Source organism: Triticum aestivum, chromosome 4D (assembly GCF_018294505.1).
Source record: "Triticum aestivum cultivar Chinese Spring chromosome 4D, IWGSC CS RefSeq v2.1, whole genome shotgun sequence".
NCBI classification, from domain to species: domain Eukaryota; kingdom Viridiplantae; phylum Streptophyta; class Magnoliopsida; order Poales; family Poaceae; genus Triticum; species Triticum aestivum.
The window spans coordinates 175647927-175656132 of record NC_057805.1 but is presented as its reverse complement, the minus strand read 5'-3'; positions in this window follow the sequence as shown (position 1 = coordinate 175656132).

The following is an 8206-nucleotide window of genomic DNA, read 5'->3' as shown; positions in this document are numbered from 1 at the left end:
GAGTTGATGATCTCGCTCGCCATTACCACCATCCCAGGTGCTTCCTTTAACTTCACAGTGTCATATGTGGTTGCATGTTGCATATGGTGTCTAGCTTGTATTCGAAAGGCCGAAGTCGGTCTTTATTAAGATAAGGAAAGATATTTTTTACATGAACCACCATCCCGGGAGCACCAGACAAACAGCTTGTCAGGGAACCGGCCGACCCAGTGACAAGCCCAACACGGACAGGTATCACCTAGAAGCCAAATAAAAAGCCACGATGGTGGCGAAGCAGCCCGCCTCCCACCGGGCTCTCATGTCCTCGATGATCATGCTCACCACTCCAGCCGGATGTCTAGCTTGTATTGCTTCCAATTTGGTTAAATTACATCTGCTTAGCTTACAAATTATACCATTGAATATGACATGCCTTCCTGTTTTTGCTACATACTAGTACATCTGTCTATTAACCATGTTCTTACATCAAAGTAATGTTCTTGTGTATCCCTCATCAATCACTTATGACGCGACAGTCACGCCAGTGGGTTACTATGAGAAAATATGTTGTTTTAAAGAATGCAGTGTGATGTAGGGTGGAACCCTAGATGGCCGATCTTTCACGAAAGGAGCGGATCCCAACTAAGAACACGAAGAACATGAGGGGAAACACATGGGAAAACACGAGGGAATCACTCAAACCAACAAGAACAATCACACATGTGCTAGATCCTCGAAACACAAAGAGATACACGATCCAAATGCAACAAAGGACGATACATAGGGTAACCGGTTCTTCTCCGTGAGGTGGTCTTGAATCCACGAGGGGATCTTCCCGTGAGGGATCTTGAATCCAAGGTGGATCTTCTCCGTAGAGGCCGCGGTCTCTCTCGTGGAGTAGATCTGTATGGATGAGCAAAGCTCTATCTCTAAATGAGCTAAACCAATGCTAACCCTAAAACGTAGGTGGAGGGGGAGTATATATAGTCTAAGGGGCGAAGGGGTACATGGGCTTTCGGCCCGGATACACTGCACGCAGGCAGGAGGGGCCGGATGTCCGGGCTGGCGGGCCGGATGTCCGAGCTGGAGTGGCCGGTCTCGGAGCTCTCTGGATAGGCGGAGTCCGGATGTCCGGGCTGGGGGCCAGATGTCCGGCGGCTCGGGAAGAGCCGGATGTCCGGGCCTCTGGCCGGATGTCCGGGCTGGGGGCCGGATGTCCGGCGGCTCGGGAAGAGCCGGATGTCCGGGCCTCTGGCCGGATGTCCGGGCTGACGGGGTTCAGCTTCGGGTGCGTTTTGTGTTGGGCGCTGGATTTTTGGGGGTCGGGCCGGATGTCCAGGGCCTGTAGCAGTTGGCTCTTCTTCCTTCTCCTTCCTTTGCTTCTGCGCACGCTTGGCCTTTGCCCTTGGGTTCTCCATGGTCTCCTCGGGTGTACCTGAGTATGAACAAGGTCCGCGCTTGAAGTAGCATCCATGTCTTACATACGGAAAGGGAAGATTCGGAAAGGGGCGAGTTCACCTTGTGTCCAATGGCGTATGCTTGAGGTCTCAAGACAAGGGCACTTGGGGCTTGGGGAGAAGTCGTAGTGTACATGGGGATGATCGTAGGATGCTCCGTATCATCTCCCCTCCCTTGGGAAAGATCCGACCTCAGATCATAATCCTCATCACCATGGAAACGGTTGTCGTGGACGGACTTGTAATTGGATGGAGTGGAAGTCATGGCGCAATCCAAGTACTCCAAGGTGTCTCCATAGTGGTATACATGCAAAAAGAGCAAACACAAGCAACACCCGGAAATAAAATGGTTAGCACACACAAAGTGTCCATCAAATAAGCATGAGTTCGTCTGATGAGATTGATCATGACAAGCTGCATGAAGCTTAGCCAAATGATATAGAATGATATGTAAGGCAATCATGGAAGCAAATTCATTTGTTGTGCACACAAAAGTATGGCAACTGGTATGATGTACAAAGCTACAAATTCTACCATTGTGCAAAATGATGTCATAGTGAGACGGTTTATCAGTAGCATGAATATGGCAATGGATGCTCAATATGAATAAGTTATCATGCGATTGATGGTAGGAAATATGATCATGATGTATGAATATGCCATCAAGAAAGATCACAAAAAATTTGCTAAGGAAATGTACAAGCTCATATATCATGGATGACATGGGAATAGGTGCAACAAGACAAGCCTAATGTGTGTCAATCCATGCATAAGATGCAAATTTGTTATGGGTGGTGTTGTACCATAGCTCAATGTTGTGGTAGAAGTGATGGTCCGGTGGTGAATCCACTAAGTCCGAGCACTCCTCAACTTGAAGATCCAAAGGGTCCATCTCCAATGTCGCTCCTCCGTTCCCGACATGTATCATGTAGACAACAAGAAGGAAACAACAATGAAAGAATGACCCATCCAATATGCATATTTGAGGATGGCTCAAAGGGAAGGAGGTCACCTTTAGGAGCTTCTCAAGGATGTTGGAGTTGCGCATCTTGTATGCCTTCACATGCCCAAGATGTCTCATGACGGTAATGCCTTGTGAATCCTTCAAAATGAAAGAACATGACAAACACTTGGAAAAACAAATGAGGTTAGCAGAAATGCAAAACCTATCATTCGTGTGGTAAGATACCAAACAAGTGTATGCATCATGCTCATCATAAGAAAGGACAAGGGAGCATTTCATAGTATGGAGGCATATGATGCGAGAACAACCAAATACAATAGGCTCCATCAAACAAGCATGCATCACAAGTAAGGTGTCAGAGTCTCCAATATCAATAAGCATAGTATGGTTGCACTCACTACAAGTAGATATGAGGGAAGCAACTAATGGACACAATAGACAATGATCAAGATATATCATGTGAGAGGCATGAGCATATATGTCATCAACCCAAGAAAGCGAGTAAGAATGGAACATGGGTGATGCGACAAAGCAAGCAATCCAAGTGATCAAGTCAAGCAAGCTAGTAGTGCGAAGATGCAACGTACTAGAAGGAATCACGGCAAACATGTCATGGGTGCCAATAGTGTGCATGAATAATTCACATGACATAGCACAAGCATGAAAGCAAGATATGAGGAAAGTATCGTCATTGTATTGGCAAGAAGTCTTATGTAAATAGCAATTGAACAATATGACTCTCTCAACACAACAAGCATCAATAGCATGAGGCACATGATAAACATGGAAATAGCAACAAGGATCTCCACCAAACATGAAAATACACATAGGAGTAGCATAATGGTGAATCATGGGTAAATGCAAGCAAGGGTCACAATTGCATGGCAAAATCATAGAAAGAGGCATAGCATGCAAAGTGAACACGGGAAAATGGGCATAACGTAACAAGTGATATATAGACCAAAGCCGTGTGAGAGCCAAGTAAAAGGAATGCGCGAAGTCGTTGCGCAAAGGGAATGGTGGGGGGGACAATCCACGGGATCCCAAGTCATCTTTGCTCTCAAGAGCTCGTTTCGTCAACTCTTGGGATTGAGAGGTTGACGAGTATACGTGAGTACCTACACAAAACAATGACAAAGGGAAAGTTGTGTTTGCATGGTAGATGTACACATCATCCATCATGATGCGCACGTGCATGCGTTGGTTAGCACAAAATAGCCCATGCTCAAATAAATGAGATGCGTGATATAGAAACATGTCATCCATCATGAGAGGTTTGTTGTTATGTATAGCATAATGGAGACTCAAATTGTGTAATGCATCATGAGAAATATGTAGAGCATTGTTATTGATGGAATGCATATGGTGCACGCAATTATTGGAATCATGCAAAGTATGGAATGCATCAAAATCTCCTAATATGTATGAGGAAACTATGGGGGTCTCCTCATGAGCATTAATGGAAACATCACATGGAGAATATTGACAACATCCAAAACAATGCATATTTGGAACAATGTGATCATGGCATGGCATAGTAGATGAATTGCGCAAATCATGTAAAGGAAGCATGGCAGTATCATCACATGAAAAAAAAGCCAATGACCATCATTTCGTCATCTATGGCATAAGTGCAAATGGGATTTATCTTAACGGGACATGCATAGTTACTATGTTGAGATTGTAATGATGCAATATGGGAGATCTCACTCATAGCATATGACAAGTTTAAAGGGTTGTCGAACATGATGTGACCAAAAGAATTTTCACATGATATCCTATGGATCATAGCATCACAACTAGGCAACTCAACATGCTCATCATCATATTCATCATAAAATGGTAAGTCATGACATGAGGAAGTCGCACTAGCATGAAGCATGGGAATAGGTGGATCAACATCATGCAAGCAATCATTGGTAAGATAGTCCACTAGTGGGACAAGAGAAGAACCATCACCTATGTTACCTTTGGAGCATCACTCATGTGTTGTAGGTGAGGTGTCGAAGACCAAGACGTGGTCATCTACATCTTGATGGAACCATGTGGGGGGTGTATCATCGACCACCATGGCCATCGTCGTCTCCATTGGAGGTATGGACTCGTCGAGGATAGGCATGTCGTCATGTAGGAGACCTAGCACCAAAGAAAACACACTCGGAGTAGAGGTTAAGTTGTTAGAAATCATACTGGCATCACATGCCGTGTAAACTACCTCACTCACTAAGTGTTGTGGCTCACTCACTCCCTCTTGGATGCTCTCACTCGTATGTTTGGTGGAGTCACTTAAATGGCTCTCGACCTCACATAGGATGTGGGGCATGCTCTCAAGTGTGGGGCTAGTGGTGGTCACACTCATCCTCTCATAGAAAATGCACTCAATGTCATATATGGTGGAGTCACTCATCTCACTCATGGGTTGGTGGCTCTCCTCACATGGCAATTGGGTCATCTCATGTTATGTGGGTGTCGAAGAGGTGTAGGTGCAAACGTATCCATGCTCAATCATGCCGTAGCCGTAGCCGTGGATGAAGGCAGAAGATGGCACATCATCACTCTCCTCCAAGACCAAAGATAAGGTCTCATGTGCGGTCTCATAGCTTGACTCGAAGTATGAGTCCAATATGGGCGCCGTCTTCGTGTTGTTGAAGAGGTTCTTGCTCGTTGCCGTGGTTGAAGGGGATGGCCCTAGCTCGACCTTCTTGTAGCCGTCTTGTTGTTGGAGGCCCATGTGATGTGGCACCTCGTAGCTCGTCTCCATGACCGAAGGGAATTTCCCATTCTCGGCCTTCTTCCTTGAGGGGCTTCCGAAGATGGAAGTGTCGCCCTCACTTGTAGGTGGTCGCCTCATTGTTGAAGATGTCGATGTAGCCGAACTCATGGGAAGTAGGCGATGATGTCGTACATCCAAAGGCGAAGATGCCTTGATAGCACTTGGCGAAGATGCCGAAGTGGTGGTGGTAGCCGTAGCTCCGTCTTGGTGGTGCTCGTCTCGCGGTCTTCTCTTGTGCTCATGAAGTTTGGCCGTAGCTTGATGTAGAGCTTGTTGGGACTTGTAGGTAGGCGCATCTCGAGCATCTTCATGATGATGGTGTCTTTGTCGCACCTGAGCTCGTAGTAGAAGTTGTACGTCGTCGTCGTGCACATGTTGCTTGGAGGTGACTTGCTCTTCATGACGATGTGGATCACGAACGTGATGAAGGTCGCCATGTAGATGTGGACGTGGACGACTTGCGCTTGCATCACATGGGCGCTCTGAAGATGATCGACTTGCTCGCCGTCGCCTTGAGGATGATGAAGGGGAAGAACGATTGATCAACAAGTAGTCTCTTGTCCTTGCTTCGGAGTGTTGTATGTCAATGGCGAAGTTGTCGATGCACTCTCGCAATCATGATTGTGCGCCTTGCATTTGTCGTTGTAGATCGAAGATTGACGCTTTGGTGATGTAGTTGTTCGCGCCGTCGTTGTTGTCGAAGACCGGAGATGAAATGCCTTGCCTATCCATCACAAAACTCGAGCAAATATGAGTGGGAGAAAGAGAAGAACTGTACCAAATGTACCTTGACCGATGTTGAAGATGGATCAATGATCACTCAATAATGTAACAAGGAAATAGCACAATTGGTACCGATCTTGTCAATTTCTCACACCTACACAAGTAAGGCTTATGGTGGAGCTCGGTGAGGATAGTGGCACAAAAATTTGATGCAAAATGTTAGCAAGAGTCAATAATGTTGAAAGAGATTCATAAATTCGCAAGTGAAACAAGTAGACCAATAGCAATGAATGGCACACGGAAATGCACACACGGATAGATAAATGGGGTCGTGCAAACAAGGAATGAGCACAAAATGTGGAGTCCACGGAAAAAGCTCGTGTTGCATAACTCAAGAGAGACGCTAGCACAATTGCTATAGGCGGATACGACACTTGTGCACAACCTATAAGATGCAAAGATATATCAACTTTCTATCCCAAGTATGCTATGTATGTATGGCTCCCGGTGTTTCTCTCAAGATGATCCAAGATGATCGGATATGACAATCTTATATGCAATGTGGTATGATGCTATGGCACTTGCTTACAAGCTCTTTGTTCTATCTCTTTTGCTTAAAAGCTTATTGTTTTTTATAAGTATGGCCACTTTGCGAAATGCACAAACCAAGATAGCAAGTGTGTATATGCGGGAACAATCTTTGGACACAATGGGTGATATGATACCAAGATGATATGGTATGTATGCTATGGGATGTGTAGATCACTAATGTGCACAAGTAAAGTTGTCGGCAATACTCAAATGGCTAGTCTCGATAGGCAAGTGATGCAAAATAGGCTAGGGGTTATCAATGCAATGGCAAGGGAATATACAATGAAGGGATACCACGATACCAAGATGATATGGAGGTTACCGTCCTTGGCGATGCTGAGTGGCGATGTTCTTGATGTAGATACCAAGATGATGGAGACTCGTCCCTAAGTAGCCGAAACACCTTAGGAAATGGAAAAACCGCGAACTCAAAATCTCAAATGTCAAATGGTGGTAGCGGGAATGCGGTGGTGGTTTTGCGGAAACTCGATGGGATTGCGAAAATGCAATGATGGGGTTTGGAGTATGCAATGCAGAAGGGGAGGGTAAGGTGGTGGACTATACACGGTGTCGGAGTTGGAAGCACGGTCCCTAAGTAGCCGAAACACCTTAGGAGACACAACTCACAACACAAACAAAATTGGGTTAAGTTGGGTTGGCGGAAGTGTATGGTGGGTAAGCCTATGCGGTAGTTATGGTGGTGGTTGATGAAGAAGTAGACGTCCCTAAGTATCCTAAACACCTTAGGAGACTCAAATCACAACTCAAACAACCACTAATGCTATAACGAACAAAAAGGGTTAGGCTGCGGAAGTCGGTGGTGGTTATGCGGACGATATGGTGGAAGCCCTAGGGAAAGATGCCAAAGTTCCAAAAATTAGATGGAGTCAAATGGGGATGTAACCTATCTAGATTGATAGAGGATGTCAATAGCTACTCAACGAGCTAAAGAACGCGAAAATCAGACTCCGGATGTGAAAGTTATGGGCAAAACGGTGAAACACGGGAGGCACATGCTCCAGGGGTCGGACATCGGGGGTCGGGTCCGGATATCTGGGACCTGATGTCCAGAAACTTGCGCGATTTTGCGCTCCAGGAGCCGGATGTCCAGCTTGGGGCCCGGATGTCCGGCCCGATGATTCCAGATCGGGATTTGGACTTCGAAACTCGACTTGGGGGCGGAAATTGATGATTTCAAGGGCAAAATTGGAGAGCTTTCGTGGATGGAAAGTGGGGAAACTTGGGGAAATGCTAGATCCACTCAAAACCAAGCAAATCCTTGAATAAAAAATCAACAAAACATCATCAAACCAACAAATCACAAAAAAAATTGGGGCTATTTTTGTGGGGATTTTTGAAATTGGGGGAGAAATCAACAAAACTAGGCTAGAAAAAAAGAGGGGAGGCTCTGAAATCGTGATCAACCTTGCTCTGATCCAAGATGATGTAGGGTGGAACCCTAGATGACCGATCTTTCACGAAGGAGCGGATCCCAACTAAGAACACGAAGAACACGAGGGGAAACACGAGGGAAAACACGAGAGGATCACTCAAACCAACAAGAACAATCACACATGTGCTAGATCCTCGAAATACAAAGAGATACATGATCCAAATCCAACAAAGGACGATACATAGGGTAACCGGTTCTTCTCCGTGAGGAGGTCTTGAATCCACGAGGGGATCTTTCCGTGAGGGGTCTTGAATCCAAGGTGGATC